The following is a 24436-nucleotide window of genomic DNA, read 5'->3' on the forward strand; positions in this document are numbered from 1 at the left end:
ATAATATGACAGCTCTTATTGCAATCTTGTAGGTTAGGGGTGTCAAACTCATTTTCACGAGGGGCCACATCAACCTCAAGGTTGCCTTCAAATGGCCGAATGTAACTTCAACTCCTTAATAGTTAAGGAGTAGTTACATTTATACAGTCCTAAAATTATTTCAGCCCTTTGGAGGCAACTTCGAGGCTGATGTGGCCCCCACTGAAAATGAGTTCGACACCCCTGTTGTAGATGGTGGGGCAGAGGAACAGGATAAGGGGAGAAGAATTCCTAGAAAGAGGTTCTGGGTTTATAATCCCATAGGTACTTGATACAACAAAGTTGGAAGTAATATTGGGGGTGTGAAGAGCTTATGTTGGGCCCTGGCTGGTGTAGCTCAGTGGATTGAGCATGGGCCTGAGAACCACATGATCGCTGTTCTATTCCCAGTCAGGGCACATGCCTGGGTTGCAGGCCAGTTCCCAGCAGGGGACTCATGAGAGGCAACCATACATTTATATTTCTCTCCTTCCCTTCCCCTCTAAAGATAAATAAAGAAAATGTTTTTAAAAAAAGAGCTTATGTTGGTACTGGCTACAATATACAAGAATGCTCAAATTCTTTCTGCCTTACTCTTTTTCTCAGCTGTTCCCTGAGAGAAGAATAATAAAAATGATAAGCAGCACATTTTGATTTTATTTGGACCAATATACCCAAGATAGAGTTCTGGAAAACTTGAAGTACATGGCACAGGCTGGAGGCCTAAGATAAGCTGCTACCTCCCCAATTCAGCATGAATAAACATGCTACCCCCATTTCATTACCTGCAGGGCACAGAAACCTTAGGTGAAGAGCAACAACTTTGATGATCCTGGCAGAATACTAGGAACAGCCAAGAACAAGGCAATGCCCCGTGCCTGGCCTTTAGTCTAGTGAACCCATTTCTCACCTCACCAGTAAATATAATCCAGGCCAGGTCTTTCCATCTGACCTGCTCATCATTCGATCCTGTTTAGAAAGAGGGAAGAAAGGAAGAGAATAGGAAATGGTGTATAAACCATCTGTTAGAGATTTTTCTCCTGTGAGTGGAGGAACCAAGGACATCTCTTCTCTCTTAACTTTTCGGGTTCAACAGCAAAGATGATGGTCAGTTAGGATGATAATCACCCCACCTGTGGGAGAAGAGCCATTAGAATATCATGGAAATTCTGTTCCTCCTTTTGTGATACCATCTCTCTGAAACCCATCATTCTTTTATATATCCTCCCAGAACCACAGCTGCACAGCAAACCAAAAATTTACCCACTATTCTATTTCCTATCTCTTATTTTATTTTATTTTTACTTTTTTATATTTTATTGATTATACCATTACAGTTTTTCTATTCCCCCCTTCATTCCCCTCCACCTTGCACACCCCCTCCCCCACCATTCTCCCCCCCTTAGTTTATAACCACGTGTCTCAAGTTCTTTAGATTCTATATTTCCCCCACTATTCTCGCCCTCCCCCCTATCTATTTTCTACCTACCATCTATGCTATTTTCTGTGCCTTCTCCCCCCTTCTCCTTCTCCCACCCCCCCTGTTTCTAACCCTCCATATGTTCTTCATTTCTATGGTTCCACTCCTGATCTAGCTGTCCTCTTGGTTTGCTTTTGTTTTAGGTGTGGTTGTTAATAACTGTGAGTTTGCTGTCCTTTCACTGTTAATATTTTTCATCTTCTTTTTCTTATATAAGTCCCTTTAGCATTTCATATAATAAGGGCTTGGTGATGATGAACTCCTTAAACTTGACCTTATCTGAGAAGCACTTTATCTGTCCTTCCATTCCAAATGAAAGTTTTGCTGGATAAAGCAATCTTGGCTGTAGGTCTTTGAATTTCATGACTTGGAATACTTCTTTCCAGCCCCTTCTTGCCTGTAAGGTCTCTTTTGAGAAATCCGCTGACAGTCTGATGGGTACTCCTTTGTAGGTGACTGTCCCCTTATCTCTTGCTGCTTCTAGGATTCTCTCCTTCATTTTAGTCTTGGCTAATGTAATTATGATGTGCCTTGGTGTGTTCCTGCTTGGATCCACCTTCTTTGGGACTCTCTGAGCTTCCTGGATTTCCTGGAAGTCTATTTCCTTTGCCAGACTGGGGAAGTTCTCCTTTATTATTTGTTCAAATACGTTTTCCACTCGTGGCTGTTTCTTTCCCCCTTCTGGTACCCCTATAATACGGATGTTGGAACGTTTAAAGATGTCCTGGACCTTCCTAAGCTTCTCCTCATTTTTTTTGAATTCTTGGTTCTTCATTCTTTTCTGTTTGGCCATTTTTTTCTTCCTTCTGGTCCATTCCATTGATTTGAGTCCCAGTTTCCTTTCCATCGCTATTGGTTTCCTGGACATCTCCCTTCATTTCAATTATTTTAGCCTTCATATGTTCCTCTAATTTGTGACTATAATCAACCAGTTCTGTGAGCATCCTGATAAATAGTGTCTTGAATTGTGCTTCTGAGAGGCTGGCAATTTCTCGGTTGCTTAGAGTTATTGGCTCTGGGACTTTGAGTTCTTCTTGCTCCATCTTTTGGGCTGTTCGTGCCTGTTCCGTAGCAGGATCGGAGCCCTAAAGTGTTCACTAGAGCAGGGCAACTAAGTCGCTGGGTTGTGACGTTGTATGTGGGGGCGGGGTCAAAGAGGGACAATGGCTTCCCATCTGCCGCCTGCCGCTGCGGCCTGCAGCCACCACCGTCACCAGGCCCACGCGTTTCGTCCCACTGCTCGTGAGTGTGCCACCGCCGTCAGCCCTCCACCACTGGGTTCGCCCCCTGGGGCCTGCGCGGTCCGTCTCACTATTTGCGAATGTGCAACCTCGGTCAGTCTGCCCCACACCCCGCCTGGTTCCGGGCTGCCTGCGCGTCTAGGTCGGGGGATCTGTCCTGCCCGACCCAGCTCCGCTGCTGGCTCCACCTCTCTTACCGTCCCCGTTGAACGGTTCGTAGTTGTTGGACATCCGTATAATTCCGTTTTCTGGTCTTTGGGTGTGTCCTTGTTCTCCAAACCTTTGTTGTATTCAAACTTGGTTGTGGGAGAAGGCACAGTGTTTCCACCTATGCCTCCATCTTGGCGGAAGTCTCTATTTCCTATCTCAAATAATGCTTATCTACAATTGTCCAACCTTGATCAATAAGTACCACTTGATAGCACAGTCTAGATAGTGCAACATTAGATCAGCAATATGTCTCACATTTGAACAAGATAAAAACTCTCAAAGATCAAGGTTCTGCAAAGATAGAGTCCCATACAGAAACCTGCTTCTTTTGTAGAAATTAAAGCCAAACATGATCTTCTCCTCAATATCTGATGTTTCTTTATCTTGGCCAGAGGAGCTATCATCCAGTTGCTGGGATGAAGTATGGTTTCCTTCAGCAGCTACAGAGTTATCTCCATTGCACTCAGATTGTAACTCTTCTAACACTTTTGAAGTTAGAATCATACAGCTTCAAGTCTCCCTTGGGTCTTACTTTTCTCAAGTCACAGTCCCACACTCATCCAATGTAGAACCAAGTGCTTATGACAATCTGAAGTGAAAATAATGTGGCCATGTTACTGTTACCACCCCTGTTGCCTGGGGACCAAGGATAGAGGGCAAACAGAAGAAAGAACCAAAATCTTATTTTTAACTTTATCTGTATGCCTGTCAATTTGGACTGAATGGTGCAATGTCTATAGTCTGTTAAATAAAATTTAACTGTGAAATTGTCAAGGGATCAAGTGAGCTTCCATATCTATTTTCTAAAAGCCTTGTGGAATCTCAAATATTGGTTAGCTCTGTTCTGATACTATTGGTACTTACCAAACATAGATTCATGGCAGTATTGTTTTTGATCAGCTTTTGAATTTCCCAGGCTTTGGTTATAAATAGAAACAAATTTCCTTCTACCATCTAAAATGTTCTGCCACAGCAAGATGTGACCTGTCGTGGAGAACTATACCATAATTCAGCTCCAAGTGAGGGACAAGGTGGGTTGAGGGGTGTGAGAGAGTAAGATACTGTCCTGCCAATCAATATTTAAAAGCACGTGCACCACATTTTTTCTATCTATAGAGTCTTTTACTGGCTGGCAAGAAGGAGAAATTTCCTTTCTCCATCTGGGACTCTGCCTTCTAATCTGGCTTCAGTATAAGTGAGCTATCTCTTCAGTCTAGAGTCACCAAACTATCTCCTACATCAGGAGAGGCTCTCTTTTCCTCCTAGTACCAACTGCAACTGTGATTACTAAATACGAGGTGGGGTGGTATTTCACAAAATATTTCCTGGTGTAGAGTGATGGAAAAAATGGCTTGTGATGTGGTTCACTTGACACCTACATTCCCTAATGGCACTTCTTTTCCCAATGTAAAGCTAAAATGTTACTGTTCTTTGACTAGCTACAAGGCACAGGAATCTGAATTATGCCAGTATTTATAGGGAGATGAGAGAGAGGATGGAGGGAGGGAGAGAAGGGTTAAGAGATAGAGAGACAGAGATAGATAGATAGATAGATAGATAAAGATAGATAGAGATAAAGAAGCATGACATAGTAAATTGCTAAGGAAGGTTCTGGCTCTCTCACAATATCCACAACAGAGACAGAGAAGGCACAGGAATGGCTGTGCATGGGCATAGAACTTTCTTGCAGATAATGGCCCCACCTGCTATTAAATAGGACCCAATCCCAGTCATGTCATCTGGCCTATGTCAACTGATGGTCTGTTGGCACCACTTCAATGCCAACAGGAATCTCTAATCTCTAATCTCTAATCTCTAATCTCTTTGGGGTGTAGTGAAGAAGGAAACTGTATTCACTGGAAACACATTGACTGTGAAAACAGCCCAGCAGCTTTGCTCTGCCTTGCCATAGTCCAATTCGCTCTACTCCACTCTAGGACAGTCTTCTTCCCTCTGCTCTGGGGAAACATGTTTATGGCTCTAGCAGGGGAAATTCGATCTTCAGTGATCCTGGATCCAGAAGGAAGCTAGCTTATACGGACAGAAGTCCCAGCGCTGGTTCCTGATTGATCTATCCACATGCAAATGAAGATGCAAAATCCTCATAGTTTGATTGGTCCAAAAGGCACTGTCCTGATTGGTCAGAATACAGTCTCTGTAACTGGTTGGAGCCACACTCTGATTGAATGGGGAAAGCCTCAGGCCTATTGGTTGAAATAGGATTCCAGGAAACTTTTATAAGGGCTGGCTCAGCTCGGAGAAATTACAGGCAGGCAGTTCAGTGCAGTATAGAAGCTTCTCCGTGTTGCCAAAATGGCTCCTAGGCTCTGTTTTAAAAAAATTGAGCCTAATTAACCACCAAGAACCCTTCATAGTAGGGTGTCTTTTTTCCCCCTCAAGATTCACACCTATGATATCAGTATTACCACTTTTTTTTTCCCCCAAAGAAATAAGGTTAGGGCAAAGCAGAAAGGCAGGTACTTTCCTGATACAGGTAGAAAGCTTGAGTTCTACCTTCTCTTCTAAAATAGAAATTATTCAGGCAAAATGGTTGTGGGGTGAGCCATAGTGTTCCAGTTAATGGAGAACAGAAAAGACACAGGAATGTTAAATACCATGATATGGAAGAACAATATATTTTATGGAAAAAAAGAGAAATTCAACTTAAACTACCCTGTGCAACAAAAGAAATTTAGCATGAGGATAGAGTATCTTACAAAACACAAGAGCAATAAGGCAGGTGGGCTTAAAGGGCTAAGTTGGAGTTAGGGACTCAACTGCTATCTGGAGTCTCTCTCATCTCTGCGTCTCTTCTATGTGTCTGCTTCATCTTTCATAGAAGACCAGCTTTTTCTCTTTCCCAGACCATATGGCACAAAAATGGCTGCTGCCAACAGTTCTGAAGTGTACACTACTCAGCATAAGAAAGCAGCCAGAGACGTCTGAAATCTCTTAGTGTAGATTCCAAATTTCTAAGGAAGGACTGTTTCAAGTGATAGATGAAGTGTTTTTCCCCACCCCCCAATCCCTTTTCTCTGTTTCCCATGGGTAGAAATCTGGGTGAAATTCAGTTACAATTTCCTTTTGCCTCATTTGAGATACAAAAAGATACATTCCTCCCTAATCTATGAATATGAATATAAATATATATGTATATATGTATATATTCTGCTACAACTAGCAGAATTTCTAAACAAAGGTTCTTTAAGCAGGGGATCAGGGGATATACATATTAATTCATTTATTGGAGCCTTACTATGTGCATGGTACTATTCTAAGCATTAGAGATACATCAGTGAATAAAATAGACAAAATTCCTGTCCTTATGGAGCTTCCACTCAAGTGATTCCTCCTTGGTGTATATATGCAGCCTATTTTTCAGGAAATGACACAGTAGCCTTGACATAACTCACATTATATGGTCATAATCTGGTCATTTTATTAATTTCTGTGAGAAGATTAAATTATTGTGTGATGATAACAGCGTCTCTCTTTGGTGAGGTCTTTTTTTTCTAATCTTCCTTAACAAGTAAGAAAAACACATTAGCATGGGAAGATGATGAGCGCCATTTTGGACAAAACAAATTGCTTTCAGGGCATCCAGGTGAGGATGTCTAGTGGTTGCTCTACTGACCTAAATATCGTGAAGGAGGTCTACACTAGCAATGTAGGTTTGTAAGTCATCCGGGTATAGGTAATAGAGTGTGGGGTGTAGAACAAAAATAGTCTATGAGCAGAACCATGGGATCACACAAACATTTAAGAGGCAGGCAGAAGAAGAGGAATCCATTAAAGTTTCATAATTAAAAAAGCAAAAGCAGAAGGAATGGAAAAAAGAGAATGGGTCTGGAAGTCAAGTGAGTAGAGAATTTTAAGCATACAAAAGTAACCAACACTGTCATATGTGGCAGGCAGTAAGGTCCAATAAGATAGGGGCTTAAAAGTGCCTGTTGCATAGAGGAATTTGTCAGTAATTGGTGTTTTTAACAAAAGACTTTTCAGTGCAGAGGTGCAGGTGAAATTTCTAATACAATGGTTGAAAGGTAAATGGGAAATGAAGAAATAGAAGCAGTAAATGTAGATATCCATTTCTGAGACCTCTGGGTGATAAGGTAAGGCAAGAGGGTAATAAGAAATACTTAAAGAACATGGGAGGATGTTCCAGGACAAAAGGAAAGCGTTTTTTAAGGATGGAAGAGTTCTAAGTACGTGTATAGGCTGAAGAGAATGAGTCAATACAGAGGGAGAGGTGTAAGGTATTAAAGACAGAAAGAAAAAGTGATAGAGCAAGATCTCTGAGGGGCTGGGTGAGACAAGAATCAGAAGCTCAGATGAAAGATTTAGTTTTGCACAGCTTTTTTGAGGCTGAAGGGATTAAAGTATAATATGGGAGCAGATGCGGGTTGTAGGTGAGGAAAATGCCCATTAGTTTCAATTTCTAAAGTAAGGTAGGTGATGAAGTAATCAGTTGGGTAGTGAGTTGAAGAGTAGTTGGTGAAGTCATTAGTCAGAATGGAGAGTAGATAAGATTTGGAATAATGGCTAAGAACTAGAGAGGAACTGACCAAGAAAAAGTGAAAGGATCGCCAAGTGATGTGATGAGAAATTAAATATGTGGTGACACCAATTTGCATTAAAGGTCAGAATGATTTTCTTCAGAACTTTGGAAACAGGAAACAGTGGGAAAGAATAGCATATGGACACAAAGGTTCCAAGTGTTTGGAATTCTAGGAACTACTCCAATTATCAAGAACCTTTATGTTATAAGTCAGGACGAAATCATCCAAGGAGCTTTCTCAGAAACTTTATCCAAAGTCTATCCCCAATCCTATTTCCTCCCCCTCACATACCTTTGTCATCTTTTGGTGTTTTATTTATCATGTCTTCTTGCATCCATCAGATTATAAGCTCTTTGGGGCTAGGGTACTGTCTAATATTTGTCCCTGACCCCCAAACAAGTATTAGTACATTGCTTTATTTTAACCATTAAATATAGTTAGACCTTTTCCACAAGCTTAGGGATGACATTGAGAGCATTTCACAATCTTTCCAATCTACTTCTCTGTACTCAACTTCATTCCACTCTTATGCTGCTCAGCTCCTAAATACAAATGTAGTGTAAGTCAAGTGTTCCTCCCTCACTGAATATACAATAAACTTTCACATTTTCTGGACCTTTGAACATACTTTTTTTTTTGCATGGAATACTCTTATCCTATTCTGGAATACTCTTACTTATCTGTCAATACTCAGAGCAATGCCAAAGTGTCCTATGACTTTCTTATTTATTTAAGAAAGACTTCGTCACTATCTACAAGGTGCCATCTACTAGTACTGTGCTTCCACAGGGTTCTGTTTTTGAAGAACTTGTTGAATTGTAAAGATAAATAAAGGTGAGTAAAGAAGGAAGAGACCATTTTCCTCCCTTTCACTTCTTAGGGTGTCTTTTTGGAGAATATAATGGTCCCAAATCCCTTCTTTAATTTTTGGAATGTAGATAAATTTCTCCAGGGTCTAGAAGGGCTCAGTGCTCAGTTTTATAATATTGACCTATTTCCAAGGTCATGGGCCATATTCTTCTTTGAAATGTAAAGATATATCTACAGAATTAATGTGGGAGCTGGTCTCCAGGTATAACTGTTTCAGGAAGATTCTAGGTGTATTTTGGGGAGGAAAACAAGACTTTTATTCTTTTTTTAAATTTAGGCAAAGAACTTTATTAACCTTTGTTTCAAACTTTATCCCCAGGCTTCTTAAGCTTAATTAGCCGTGAAGAATGATATGTGTAGAAGCAAAAACTGAAGAAAGCTGCCATGTCCAAGGACCTTGGGCTTAAAAATATTAGAGATCAAGATTTATTGGATCCATAAACAAAATTTGAGAAAGCAGTCATAATGTAAAATAGCAGCTGCCAATAACTTCTTCAAGTTTATCTTCTTCAGAAGTGTCAAGCTGAGTTGATTCAAGTCAGTTTGCTTCTTTCTTGGAAACCTCATCAAAATCGCCCACAAGATCCAGAACTTCATCATCCTCCTCTCCTCTGGTAGCAAGTGATGCTTTTCCATCCGCAGATTGGTTGGGCAGAGCTTCAGCCAGTCCCCTTCAACGAGTCAGACTGTCTGCACCAAGCTGGTTTAAGATGCTGGGCAGCGTTTCCATCAGCCGCTCTGTGTCAGCACGGCAGTCATCAGGAAAGTGTTCGTTCACTGCCAGAGAGGCCTGAACTCTAGGGCTGTTAGAGCAGGTGACTCTTCCTTCGTTTGCAACATATTTGTGTCTTCAACACCAGAGATAACACTTACCCCTAATTTCTTTAAGGAGAACTGGAGTTTTTTATCATCTGCTGCAGCCGTTCTGTGAACCGCCTTATTTTTTCCACAATACGAGCATCCCCTTCCGCACCAATGTGCACTCGTGTCTGTGTTGGCGAGTTTCTGCTGGTTCAGGATAGTTTCTTTCATCTTGTTGGAGAGGAAGCAGGGCCTCAAGGGGACTACGGTTGGTGCTCAGGGGGTCTTGGGCAGACCAGGTGACAATAAGCACACACATGCTTGGGGACTCAGGATGGCAGCTAGAGAGAGGTGGTTTATTCTTTTGGAGAAAGTCAATTAACTAAACAAACAGCCACCTCAATTCCCCAGTACACTTTGATTTTGCTTTACTATATAAGTTGCATGGAACTTTATCCTGACTTTGCAGTCTGAGGGCTACCTATGTGCATGTACTGTGTTGCACTTACTCCATAATAAATGTTTTATTTCATTCCATACTGATATGGGTAAGTCTCTCTTTGCTGATAGGAGTTTTTGCTTTACCGACACAGAGGCAGATAGGCTGATGTGTGCAAAAAAGGTCAGATGTTATATTAAAACCCCACAAAAAATATTGAGGGAGTTTAAGTGCAGTGGTGACTAACAAAATTTAAATATTTATTCCTTTGTTTCACTGTAGATATAATAAATATCCACTGTAGAAAGTAATAAGTTCAATCAATGTAGAGCGTAAATTTTATATAACTAAATACATATTTTAGAAGACCTAAGAAAATTCTGCTAGAGGTCTGTCCCTGTAGTCCTTGATGATCCTTGAAAAAGGTTGAACACTAAGGAATTTTCTTCCTTTGAACCTGAAAGGCATGTCTGAATCATACGGAAGGAAAGGTATAATGTGTGAAAACTCTATTCAAGCTCACTGCCATATTCACAGTTGTAATACATATTCCCTATGTTATGATCCTCTCTGTTGATTATAGTTTGTTGATTATTTCCATCTGGTACTTCTATTTAATTAGTCTTAGAGTGATTCATTCTTTTTCACCCTCTCAATTGTTCTTCACTTTTTTCAATATTTTCTGGCTGTCTAGTCTTCATAAAATTTCATTTTAGTCTTATATTTCATTTGAGTTCACCACAATTTTTTCATTAGCAATTCTTCTTTGGCCTCTCAGACTTCTTACACACAGTACAGCTATTTTTACACTTCCTAAAATGTTTCAATCTTTTATTAACTAAACATCTAGCAGGGCACATGATGTTTGTAAATATGTTTATACATTGTGTTAAGTTCAGAATTGTCATCATATTTTTATCATTACACATTACAGAAACTGTAAACTTAATTTCAAAAAAGATCAAGTAAATAGCCCCATAAAATCATACAATTTTTAAATTATTTATTTATTTATTTTTAGGGAGAGGGGAAGGGATAGTGAAAGAAACAAAGAGGAACATCCAATGTATGAGAGCTACATTGACTGGTGGCCTCTTGCATGCTCCCAACTGGATACCCCACCCACAACCCAGTCATGTGCTCTGATTGGGAACTGGCAACCTTTCAGTTCACAGTCTGGCACTCAATCCACTGAGACATACTGGCCAGGGCAAAACCACACAATTTTTATAAACCATCACTACCTACATGTCATTTCTCAGTGTCAATATTTTAAAATTAACATGTGTAGTTTGGGAAGGATCATTGGATACTCACATGCTCATTCATTGGAGAATTTACATTGACTTCCCCCCCAGATGGACCTTGGGGAAATATATCTAAGTACTTTATAGACACAGATGTAATTCAAAAACTGCAAGGACTGGTCTGTAGCTGGGTGCCCAAGGGGGAGTTGAAAGGAGCAAGGGCTAATTAAACAGAGGCAAGATCTTAGAGAATATCTAATACTAAGCTAGGGACTTTGTACTTTATCCTTTATTATAAAGCAATACGATCTATTGAAAAACAGCTGTAATTTTTCACTGAGTGCTTACTTTGTGCCAGAGTAAGTTATGTATGTTAAGTGCACTCTCTCATTTAATCCTAATAACTATTCTATAGGTACTATAATTATTCCCATTTTACAGATAAAACAGATTAATAGAGGTTAAGCATCCTAGCTCAAGGAAACATCCTATCTCAAGGAAATCGTCCCTTGGTGGGTGGGGCAGACATTCAAAATTGGCTGTAATTCAAAAGCCCATTTTCTAAACCAGAGGGAGATGAGTTAGGAGATTTATATTTGACAAAGATCACTCTGGTAGAAGTATAAAAGCAGATTGCAGTGAGACAAGTCTAAAGGCAGGGAGGCTATTGAGGATGCTGTTGTCGTAGTCAAGAACTGTTAGACCCTATTCAGTGGGTCTGTCCCTTGGCCATAGGGCTCGTGCAAATGAATAACATGGTCAGAGAAGTTATTTAGAACAGTTTTCTGCAAGTCCTTCTGAATGATGGATTGTAGTGGAGTAGGAGAAACTAAACAATACGTTGAGATTGTTGGGACTGTCACTCTCCACCACTGAGGTGCTGGTCGGAGAAGGTCCTGGTGCTGGTGCTGGTCAGGAGAAGGTCCCTAAGCCCTACTTTCTATTCCGATGTACAAAGCACAGTGTAGCTCTCCCCATGTAGCCCTTAACTCGAGGATGTTTCATCCAGGGTGTAGGAAGGGGGCTTTTAGGCACTTTCACAGGTACAGGACTGAGCTCCCACAGCGGCGCCAGCGGTGGTGGCGGTCGCCAGCGGGGGTGGGGCGCATGCGCGCGGTTGCTAGGCGACGGCAGTCAGGGCGCCGCGGCTCTTTTGGCTCTAAAGGCGCCGGGGCTGTGTGTGTAGGCAGCGGCGCCAGAGGAGGAGGAGCACGAGGATGCAGCTGCGACCGCGGCCCAAGAGGGAGCCGCCGCTGCTCTGTGGCTGTGGGGGGCTGAGGGACGGGAATCAGGCCTGGGGGTCGCGTCGCTGAGGGGACCGGGGGCGGCAGTCCCGCTGGAGCTGTGGCCTAGTATACCCGGAGGGTCCGTGCCGCTGGGCGAGGGCCTCCCCTCCATTACCTCCCCTCGCCCTTCCACGTCGATGGTGGTGAAGTTGGCGGCGCCAGGGAGCGCAGGGCACCAGATTGCCTCCCTTGCACCCAGCTCCTCTTGGGGCGCTTCACTGGCCCGCGCTCACGGACACCTGCGCCGCCGCCTCCTCTCGCCCGCTGAGACCACCCCTGGCGGCGGGCGGGGGAGGGGCTGACCCTGCAGGGGCTGAGTCGAGGAGGGCCACGACGGGGACCATAGGAGAGTAGGGGTGAGTAGTGGCACCGCACTCGCCCGGTGCTGGAGCACGTTTCCGACCTCTGGGGCCCTGGGAGGCGACCGAAGCGCTGCTTTTTCCTGCAGAAGCTTCTGACGCCTCTCCTACATCTATCTGTTCGCTGCTCCCCATTCCAATTTGAGATAGTGTTCCTTCTCAAAACCACTGCTCTCTGGTCTCAACCCTGGCGTCCAGCAATACGGGGTCCGTGCCTAAGGCCTGGCTCTGTTAGATGCCGTAGATGCTGATTATTCTACGTACAATCCTGTACCTGGTCCCTCTCCCAGTGCTGAGCTCGCCCCTTCTCCCTCCTCTTGCTCTCAGGAGGCTCAGTCTCACTACAGGCTTCTCAAGAGTAGATTCTCAGGCTGCTGTTGCTCCATGCCTCAAGGCTTGAACCAGCAGCTGGAGAGGCCCCTTACTTTCAGTTTTCGTGCTACTTGTGTGCTGAGAGCTTCTGAAAGCCATGTGCCTGGCTTCTGACTCCTGACGTGGGAGTTAGGAAGACTACTTACATTAAATAATAACAATAACAACAACAGTAATAATAAAACAAACTAGCAAATTCTCCACCTGACTTCCAATGTGACATCAAACTTGAAGTAGACAAAGAGTGGCTGATTGGTGACAAAGGAAACAGATTTTACCAACTAATTACTCTTCACCCAGAATGACACCTCTTTTTAAATAAATATGATGAAACCTAAAATGTTCCCAATAAAAGCGAGGATGTGTTATGATGTATCTGTTCTTCCTGGGGTAGCCTGCGGTTGACAGTAGTTGCTTCCACAAAAAACATTGGCACGGGGGACCTGAAGTTATATTATGGACCGGGTGATTAGATGCAGATCTAAAGTTGTAAGGTGCTTTTTGAAAATTAGCAACATTATCTTTGAGGAGTGAAGTTGTTTCATTAAAACCAAATGCTTGAAAAACTGACAGTTCATAGTTGAGCCCTTTCAAAATTGGACTGAATTTAGATTAATTAGTAATTTGGTTTGCAAGGTTCTTCTGTGCACAGACCATGCAAGATGGGTTCCTTTTATTTGACTTTCTTTGCTTCATACTGATTTTTAAGCCATTTCACTTTTTTTTTTCAAAAAAAATGAAAGAAGTGGAAAAGAAGTGCAGTAATGGAAAAGCTAAATTTAGTTTTGGGTAAATGCTTTTAAGCTAAAGATTTTTTAAAAGGATATAGATGTTATTTGTGGTTAGATAACTTTATCTAGTGAGTAAGTCGAGACTGACAACTGCCTGATTGTTTTGGACAAAATGCTTTGCTTTGGCAGTTTTCATGTTGTTTAATGTACTCTTCAGTATGGTTTAAAGCTCAATGTAATTCTGGTATCACTTGCAAAATAATTTTGCACGTCAGCAAGTATTGTTTTGTGAACTAGCAAACTTACATGTTTCTAGCTGTTGGATTTCCAGAGTTAAAGATTGTTTTGTTTTGTTTTGGAAAAGCTCTTGATGGATCCAAGTCTGAGTTATTTGAAATAATAATGCACTATGTGGTACTTGCTGTTCATCTTCACATACTTTTAGAAGCAGGGAGTAATTTGGATCCAATTTAGAATTCTGTTGTAATGACTATGTCTATTAAGGTGCCACATACTTAAGAGCATTTACCTAAATTGTCATAATCACATTATAAAATAGTTAATTTTGCAAGTGAAATCAAGGCACTTGACCAGTAAATCTGGGATGAATTAGTTGTTTTTAAAATTGATTTCAACATGCTTTTATTTTCTATCTTCACCAGGTGCCCATTACTATGCTAGATAGGTACTGTGGAGAATAGAACAGAGCAGGTCCCAGGAGTTAAATTGTTTACCCACTGGAGTAAGAAAATGCATATATGTGACATCATGGTCAACAATTGGAACAAGAGTAGTAAAGACTTAGAGCTAAAATAATTAAAAGATCTTTGAAGGTTGGTGTTTGTTTGAAAAGTCTTTATAGAGAAAGTCAGAGACTTGGTTTAATTTTTGATAGAAATATAGACCTTGTTGGAAGTGGGGAGTTCAACTAAAGCACTTGATTTTCTAATCTTTGTGAGTATGACTATCCTGGACAAACCTAACGGGGGAGGGGACTGTCAGTGGCAATGAACTCTTTTGCAGTGGGCATAGTTTTCTTTTAATGATAAATTATGTATTAAACTAATAAATCCAATAGAAATTACTTTCCAAATATACATATTATGGAAGTCAGATTTAAAATAATCATCCTGTTTCCTGAGGCAAGTGAGAATATTTTCTAAGCAGATATAAAGTATTAAGTTCACATATTTTTATAACCTGTTCATTTTTTCACTGTTTCCTGAGATAGTTATAATCTAAATGTTTTGTACAAGACTGATCTGTTTAGTACAACTTTATTAATATACTTTAAAGATTATTTCTTGACAAAGTACATTAGGAAATGCTATGAGCAACATGAATTTTGGTTCATTAAAGTACATAACTTAGTTTTAGTACTACTAATTAGTACTACTATTTCTATTATTTTCTCCCATCCAAGTACTAACCAGGCCTGACCCTGCTTAACTTCTAAGATCAGACGAGATTGGGTGCATTCAGGGTGGTATGGCCGTAGACTATTTCTATTATTTTCTAAAAACAAAGGGGGTAGGTATATCAGAGTCCTGTAATTGATGTCTATCAAAAGTTTAATAATGTTAGTAATAATGCATGTATTATTAATTGACAAGTAACATTAGTGTTTAATCTGTAATTACAAACCTCTGCAAAACTTATTTTCCTGCTCTTCTAATAGCTTTTTGCTGTCTTGACAATTAGTTATATGACCAATAAGTCTTCTGGGTTTTAGTCAGCTGTTGTAAGTTAATGTTTGTGCACAGAAAAAGAACAATAAGAAAATATAATTATTACATCAAAAGAGGGGTGTGTCCCCCCAATAGAAATTTGCATATGGGAGTTATAAATACTACATAAAGAAATCTTGATTTAATTCTTAGATTTACTCTAAGGAACGATATGCCCAAATTTGAAATTTTTGAGTGTTTTATATACTATCTTATACCTGTCATTTGATATCTTTTGCTGCAAGCAATACTCCTTCTTGATTATAGTTATTACTAATAAACTTTAATAACAGTAGATAATAGTTTCAACAAATATAATTGTTGTTTTGAACATACTGTGCATAAGATATAAGCCATGAGTTAAGTAAAGAAGTTATCAGTTAGAGAACAGAATGGTCCACACAGATACAGTCAATGAATATTTGATCATTGCTGGACTTTAACAAGCTAACTGAAAGCAAAATATATTCCGAAGGCATTGTGGTTAGTCTCCTTTAGTAAGCAAATACTGCACATTTCTGTTCTTAGCTGCTTATGCCGTTATCAAAAGGGAAGATCTTTGGGAAAAGCACTGGTGAATTCAAGTAATGGGCGAACTGCTGAGAAAATTAAAATGACCTTATGTCAACTTCTAAATACTGTGGTTGTTTAAGGCAAGTACAGACTTTAGGTAAATTGACAAATTTCAGTGGTGGCAGCTTGTGAAATAGGGTAAGGGATTGTTAGTTTTCATTACTATATAAGAGATTATTCTAAGTATGTTTACCATATTAGTGAGTCTGGAGTGAGAACAGCATTACACTGAATACCAATGATGTATCCATAAGTTACAATTTTCCTATATTTTAACTTTTATTGAATTTATTGGTTGACATTGGTTCGCAAAGCCATGCGGGTTTCAAGTGTATATTCAATTATACATCATCTGCACACTGCATTGTGTGCCCATTGCTCTAAGCAAAGTCTCTTTCTGTCCCCACCTTCTATGTTTTGCTTACCTTCACCTACCCCTGACCTCCCTTTCCCTCTGGTTAGACTTTGTTGTCTGTCTTTGCGTTAAATATACACTTTGCAGGGGGAGGGGCTTAATACCTTCTTCTTTCATCCAGTCCCCTAATACCTCTCCCCAACACGTTTAAAACTACATATAGCTTCCTTTAAATATGTAATTTTAAAAGTGTTATCATATTCTTAAGTGTCATCTTTATTATGTCAGTGGATTGAAAAATTTCCCAGCTGAGCACATCTCTAAATTTTATTACGGAAGCTTACAGGAAAAATGGCTTTGATCCAACAATTCTTTTTGGAGTGTGTTTTCCTGGAACATAACTTTTCATTAAGTATAAAATACCCACAGCCAATTCCATGTAGAAACAAAAGTGGAGAGGAGAAATCCTTAAGGTTTAGTACCTACAAACTAAATAAAGCACAACAAAACCTTCATATATAAGTTTTAAACTAATATTCATTAGAACAATCTCACACATAGTTATCATTCTCTTAATATCATCTTAGAGTATTGATTGTTAATTGTCTTTGAACTCTTAGCCCCCAGAAGTTTCCCTGGGATTTGATTCATTCCTATTTTCCTAGTAACATATGCATATGGATTTGGTGGCGAGATATTGTTTCTGAAATAGAAGCTTTTGGTAGCAATTTTTAAAATGCAATAGATATTAACTGAAAACTTGTGGTTGAATTTTGACATGATTAATAGTGAGGAAAATGGTTATTTTCTGACAATCTTCATTGAAACCATTGTATATTAAGTAGTACTATCTATAACTTTTCAGAGCCCTGAATTACATAGCTCCTCATTATAATGTTCACTTTCTGTACCTCGTTTCCACTTTTCCTAAGTACTGTGGATATTGGTTTGTTCTTACTGTTACTTCTGAGCTACTTTTTGTGGCCTGTAAATGAGTTTGACAAAATAGATTTTTAGCCCTGGCTGGCGTAGCTCAGTGGATTGAGCGCGGGCCTGCGAACCAGACGATCGTGGTTCGATTCCCAGTCAGGACACATGCTTGGGTTGCAAGCCGGTTCCTTGCAGGCTAACTACCAGCAGGGGATGCACAAAAGGCAACCATACATTGATGTTTCTCTCCCTCTCTCCTTCCCCTCTAAAAATAAATAAATAAATAAAGTCTTTAAAAACTGTTACCCCCAAAAGAGTTTGTAAAAAAAAATAGATTTTTATTTTTAAAAAGTTACCCAGGAAATATTTTCTGTCATAATCCAAGCTGAATCCATACCAAGTAAGCTGCATTTGAAACTGGGTGACTTGACTGGAAGTAGCAACATGAGGAAGACTAACCCAATTGCCTAACTCAGGCAATTTTTGAATCATTACATTTTTTTACTTCAAAAATAATTATTTTTTATTGTAGGAAATATAATGTCAAAACTTAGGTACTTTTTAAATAAAAGTAAGGATCCTTTCATTCAGAGCAATTCGGAGTTCTTTGTTACTTTTGACCATATAAACTTTAAATATTTATACTTAGTGTTAAAACTTTGGTTGTAATTTTGGTGATCTTGTGCAAGGAGGCAAGCCATTTTTAACTACACTTCTATGTTGACCTGAAGTCCTCTTAAATTTTAGAGCAAGAAAAGGTCTATCTTCTCTATTTTTCCATTCTGCCTTATTGCTACATTTTATGTTTATACAACACCTTTCAACTGAGGAATTCAAAGCATTCTTTTTACCTTCTGTGATATTTCCTATCATCTATCTGGAACTATGTTTATCTTTCAAGTTGAAAACTAGTTGACGTATGAGGTGTGATGTAAATAATAAATTTAATTCCACTGGTCATACATAAGCTGGTCTATTACTTATTAGTTGTTCCTTGCTCTTTGTAGGGCCAGTCATATATTATATACTAATTCATTTAATTGTTCTTGCTGAGTTTTAGTTTAATCTCTCAATGTGCACACAGATGCTTATCTCGTTTCTTGTCCTGTGTACTTTCAAGGGTATCGTTAACTGGGTTATTTTTGCTCATCATCAGTAGATTTAATGTATTTGTATTACTGCCAAAGTGGTACGCATCCCTGTGATTCCATAGAAGAGAAAAAGTAGGGGTATATGGAAAATAGGTGTTAGATTTTATATGTTTCAGTTTTTTCTTTTTTAAATTATATTTTATTGATTATGCTATTACAGTTGTCCTGATTTTTTCCCTTTGTCCCCCTCCACCCAGCACCCCCTACTCCCTCAGGCAATCCCCCCAGCTTTGTTCATGTCCTTGGGCCATGAGTAGGTTCTTTGGCTACTCCCTTTCTAGGCTGACTGGCTGTGACCACTGACCACTAACCTCCACCCTCCGTGGAGGATCAGCTGTGCAGGGGCAGAGTGGTGGTGCTCTGATGTGGTGTGTTGTTGTCCGCTGGGTGCGCTGATACTGGGGTTTTCTGGTGGTGCAGGGCAAGCTCAGCCCCCACCTGTGTTTTGCCTGGGGCCATCCAGCCTAAGTCATAAAGCAATCTGAGGCAGCTGCTACTTGTGCTAGGCTTGGAGATTCACAGGTGAAGCCAAGCTGTGAATCTAGGCTGGCTGCTGCTAGTGCTGGGCCTATGACCCCTTAGCAAGAGGCATGGGGTCTGGGGTTCACTGAGGCTGGCTGTTACTTGTTTGAGAGGATGTAGGAAGTTGTGAAACATGAGCCAGGACCATTCATTCATCTGGAAAAGCAGCTTTGGTGGGCCAGTAAGTTGGGTGGGACTGAGTCTCTGGGGATCTCCATAGCAAGGCAAATAGATAGTGTTAGCCAGGTTGATGGAGTCTCAGATATGGCACCAGTCTGCTGGCTCTGTGGCAGAAAGGCCCAGAAAATGGACAGTGGCCTCTGCTTGCCTTGATCCCAGACACCTCAACCCTCTGCATGCCACTGGTGCCCCTCAAGCTACCTCCCTGGCACTGGAACTCAGAGGGAGTGAGTCTGAGTAGGTGGGTCCGTGTGTGGGTTCTTGAACGGGAACTGCTTGGGACTCTAGAAGTTTTTTTCACCAACTCAATCCCTACTGGTCTTTGCAGTCAGAAGTTGTGGGGACTTATCTTCCTGGCACTGGAACCCTGGGCTGGGGGGTCTGGTGTGGGGCTGGGACTCCTTGCTCCTAAGATATCTCTCCTGAATTTTTATCCACGACACATGGATGTGGGACCAGCCTGTTCTGTGCCTGTGCCCCTGCTACCAGCCTGGATGGATGTGGTTTCTTTAATTCCATAGTTGTCTGACTTCCATTCAACCCAATTTCTGTCGGTTCTGAGTGATGGTTGTTTTAGAATTTAGATGTAATTTTCATTGTGGTTGTGCAAAGAGGCAAGCCATGTCTGCCTAGGCTACCATCTTGTCCAGAAGTGAGGTTTTTCTTAATTTACAACAACTTTGGTAGAATAGTTCTGAACTGGTTGAAGTTTTCAATTTTAGAACAGTTTTTTTTTTAATGAATTGCAGTTTTCATGGCTTCCTTGTACGTGCAGTAACTAGATCTAGGATAACAAAATATTTCCCTTTGGTATCTTGGTTTAAAGGATGAAAATGATGTATAGTTAGTATATCAAAAATTTGTTATAGCCTGGATATAGTATTTATGCTAAAAATACCTTCAGTAGGATGTCTAACCCATGCTGTCGATAGATCACACTCTATGAAAGGAGCAACCAGGGTCCTGCCAAAGGTTAGGAATATCAGAGCTTCTTTACTGGCTATAAAAGCACTGATATTGAATTAAAATAAGTGCTAGGAGGGCAGAAAGTAGGAACCGTCTAGGTGTTTAAAATGTCTTCTAAGTGCTTTATTGAGTATATGAGAATTAGGATATTAAGTGCATTGGGCTGTTTACAAGAAAAGAGATTTGAATATCAGTTAAGAGATTAAGCAAAATTGGGGCAATAGTTATGGTGTACTGCTTTCAGATGTTTTAAAAACTGCAGTAGTAATATTATTTGCATGTAAATTTTGTACACTTACAAAGTCCTCTTATCAGTTCATCAGAGTAAGAAAGTAAAATGTTCATTAAAAGTTTTATACCTAGTACTCTTAGTATGCTGATGATGTTGCAACAACTCTGAAGCTAGTAGAAGTTCAGGATGTCTGTCCCTCTTCTCCAGTTCTGAATTAATAATCATATAATGCATGCGTGAATATTGATAGATTTATTCTATTTATATGATGCAGTAAGCTCTGAAAACCAGCATTTCTGGTGTTTTGGAATGAAATTCTCCTAACAAGAAACTGGAATGAATGTCAAAGCAAACCAGGATAGTGCACAACTACACCTAATAATAGTGTTGCTAGCAGCTTCTTATTTACCTTTTGGGAGGGGAGAAAACTAGTTCTTTGTTTCATGCCTTTTACAGTAAAGATAATTTCCTTCTACTGTGTTAACTCACTGCTCTTTACTTATAGAACTTAGATTTTAAGAGTAAGAGCAGAGATCATTGGATCAACTAGTATAAAATTTTAGCCTTCTGGAATTTTTAAACTAATTGGAACTCTCCATCTCCTACCCCTTTACCATTATTGGTGAGAGGAATAGAAACTAAGAATTTGTGTAACACTTTTTTTACAGCTAAACATCTGCAGCTTAGGAATTAGTGCAATCTATTTAATTTTTAGTAGTCTTTTCTAACAGAGGGGGGCAGAAGCTTAGGAAAAAAGGTTTTAATCACTTGATTTTGGAAGGGAATTTTTGTATTTTTATTTGAAAATGAATGTTTCTAATCTTAGTCTCAGAGACTTAGTTAATTCAAGGCTATTGAATAAAATATCTTGGTTAATGAATTTTCTACTTAACTAAGGATCAGTCCATGTATGTAGCGAAACTGGGGGGAGGATGCTTTGCATAAGATGTCTAGGCAAGGGTGTCCAACCTGCAGCCTGCGGGCCATATGCAGCCCAGGATGGCTGTGAATGTGGCCCAACGCAAAATCACAAATTTACCTAAAACATGATGAGATTGTCTTTTGTGATTATGTGTTGCTGTGTAGTTAATGTGTGGCCCAAGATAACTGTTCTTCCAGTGTGACCCAGAGACACCAAAAGGTTGGACACCTCTGGCTGTAGAGAATTAATTTGTGCATAATTTTGTTTGTTGACCACTGACCCATTTGTGTCTTTCTTGACTAAGAATTTTTTATTGCAAATAATAAAGGTCTACTTCAAACTAAATGGAAAAGAAAAGAATTTATATTACGGGTACAAGCAGTTCCTGTGGATCTCAAGGGTGAAAGTATAGTGTAGGCACACAAGAAACTATAACTTTGAATAAAAAGCTATCAATGGCTAAAGGAGGTTTTCTCCTTCTTTATCTTCCTCTACCCCCAATCTCCAGGGTCAGAGAGTCTCCTGTTTATCTCTGTTCCTTTCAACTTGTGTGCTTTGTTCTTCTCACTCCCTCAGCACATAGCCAAACATGTCTTCTCTTAGAGTTCCCAAGTTTATATATTGTAAATTTAGGCAATCAGCAGATGAACTAGCATTTCTGAATCCCAATTCCCAATTCTAATTGACTCAGTTTGGACAGATATCAATCCAGTATCTGAGTATCTATGGCTAGAAAAGCAAGATCATTTGGTATAAATATGGCTAATAGGCCCCAGCCCTAAGTGTGGGGACATACAGTTCCTACAGAAAGGAAGGTGTGGGGTAAATGAAATCTGAAATGGTACCTACTATGGAGTATAATCAGAAATAGATCATATTTGCTTATTTTCATTCATAGAACAAGAATGAACATTAGATATCATACTGTGTAGTCTCCTTATATAAAGGAGAAATCTGAAGCCTAGAGATGATTTAAAAAGTTATCTAAGGCCATATGAAAAGCTATAACTGCAATCCTGACTTTTGGCTAAAATGAAGGTGTAGGTAGACACACTATGTCTCTTCGTACAACCAAAAGAAGGACAACAACAATTTACAAACAAAAAACAACCAGAACTGACAGAAAATCGAACTGTATGGAAGTCCAACAACCAAGGAATTAAAGAAGAAACACTTACCTAGACCAGTAAGAGGAGCGGAGACAGGCAGCCGGGCGGAGAGGACCTGTGGCAAAGCGATGGCCGGAGGACCCAACAAGGTGGCAGATTGTGGAGCGGGGCATGCAAGCCTCCAGCTGGCCATCAAGACTGCAGCAGTGGCTGGTGGAGTGGGCAGTCCCACATTTGCACACAGATAAACTGGGAAGAAAAACTGGGGAGCTGGACAGACTATGCAACCCCAGGCCCCAGTGCAGAGAAATAAAGCCTCAAACCACAGATTGAAAACAACTGTGGGGGTTGAGGCAGTGGGAGAAACTCCCAGCTTCACAGGAGCATTCATTGGAGAGACCCACAGGGTCCTAGAATGTACACAAACCTACTTACCCGGTAATCAGCACCAGAAGGGCCCAGTTTGCTTGTGGGAAGTGGGGGAAGTGACTGAAAGCTGGCAGAGAGTGGAGCAAGTACCATTGTTCCCTCTTGGACCCCTTCCCCACATACAGTGTCACAACAAAGCCATGTGGGTTACCTTGCCCTGGTGAACACATAAGGCTCTGCCCCTCACTATATAACAGGCATGCCAAGACAAAAAAAAAGGCCCAGATGGAAGAAAAGATCAAAGCTCCAGAAAAAATACAACTAACTGATGAAGTGATAGCCAACCTATCAGATGCACAGTTCAGAACACTGGTAATCAGGATGCTCACAGAATTGCTTGAATTTGGTCACAAATTAGGTGAAAAAATGAAGGCTATGCTAAGTGAAATAAAGGAAAATGTACAGGGAATCAATAGTGATGGGAAGGAAATTGGGACTCAAATCAATGGTGTGGACCAGAAAGAAGAAAGAAACATCCAATCAGAAAAGAATGAAGAAATGAGAATTCAAAAAAAAATGAGGAGAGGCTTAGGAACTTCTAGGACATCGTTAAATGTTCTACCTGTTGAATTATAGGGGTACCAAGAGAAGAGGAAGAGCAACAAATGGAAAAGTTACTTGAACATAATAAAGGAGAACTACCCCAATCTGGCAAAGAAAATAGACTTCTAGTAAGTCCAGGAAGCCCAGAGAGTCCTAAAGAAGTTGGACACAAGGAGGAATACACCAAGGCACATCATAGTTACATTAGCCAAGATGAAAATGAAGGAGAGAATCCTAGAAGCAGCAAGAGAAAAGGAGACAGTTACCTACTAAGGAGTTCCCATCAGACTGTCAGCTGTTTTCTCAGAAGAGACCTTACAGGCAAGAAGGAGCTGGAAAGAAGTATTTCAAATCATGAAAGGCGAGGACCTACATCCAGGGTTGCTCTATCCAGCAAAGCTTTCCTTTAGAATGGAAGGGCAGGTAAAGCACTTCTCAGATAAGGTCAAGTTCAAGGAGTTCATCATCACCAAGCCCTTATTGTATGAAATATTAAAGGGACTTATCTAAGAAAAAGAAGATAAAAAGCACATACAGTAAAATGACAGCAAACTCACAGTTATTAACAACCACACCTAAAACAAAAGCAAACTAAGAGGACAGCTAGATCAGGAGCAGAACCATAGAAATGGAGATCACATGGAGGGTTAGCAACAGGGGAGTGTGAGGGGGAGAGGGGGAGAAGGTACAGGGAATAAGTAGCATAGTTTGTAAGTAGAAAATGGAAAGGGGGAGGGTAAGAATAGGGGAGGGTAAGAATAGGATAGGAAATGTAGAAGCCAAAGAACTTATATGTACAACCCATGGACATGAACTAAACAGGGGGATATGGGTGGGATTGAGTGTGCAGGGCAGAGGGGAGTGAAGAGGGGGGAGAAATGGGGCAACTGTAATAGCATAATCAATAAAATATATTTTTTAAAAAGAAAAGCTATAACTGCAATCCTAACCTTGTGGTTTCTAGTTTTTCCTAAATGCTGGCAGCTAAGTAACCAAAGTATCTATTAAAATCTTAACACACTTTTAAAAGAGATTGTTTAAATTCATTTTTAGAGAGGAAGGGAGGGAGAGAAGCATCAATGTGTGGTTCCCTTTTGTGCACCCCCCACTGGGGACCTGGCCCACAACCCAGGCATGTGCCCTGACTAGGAATTGAACTGGTGTCCCTTTGGTTTGCAGGCTGG

General features: G+C 40.4%; 1 protein-coding gene and 1 pseudogene across 1 annotated transcript in view; one reads left to right on the plus strand and one right to left on the minus strand.

Annotated features, from left to right (window-relative positions):
* Positions 1-8916: 8916 nt before the first annotated feature.
* Positions 8917-9410, minus strand: LOC118986935 (transcription factor BTF3-like; annotated as a pseudogene).
* A 2653-nt stretch (positions 9411-12063) lies between these two features.
* Positions 12064-24436, plus strand: part of ZC3H12B (zinc finger CCCH-type containing 12B) — a 92360-nt gene continuing 79987 nt past the window's right edge. Inside the window, exon 1 of the mRNA XM_037045981.1 lies at positions 12064-12507. The gene's annotated coding sequence lies outside the window, so the exon portion shown is untranslated. The remainder of the gene's footprint in view (positions 12508-24436) is intronic.

The sequence above is a fragment of the Sturnira hondurensis genome, unplaced genomic scaffold (assembly GCF_014824575.4).
Source record: "Sturnira hondurensis isolate 20B ecotype Veracruz unplaced genomic scaffold, ASM1482457v3 Scaffold0004711, whole genome shotgun sequence".
Classification (NCBI taxonomy): domain Eukaryota; kingdom Metazoa; phylum Chordata; class Mammalia; order Chiroptera; family Phyllostomidae; genus Sturnira; species Sturnira hondurensis.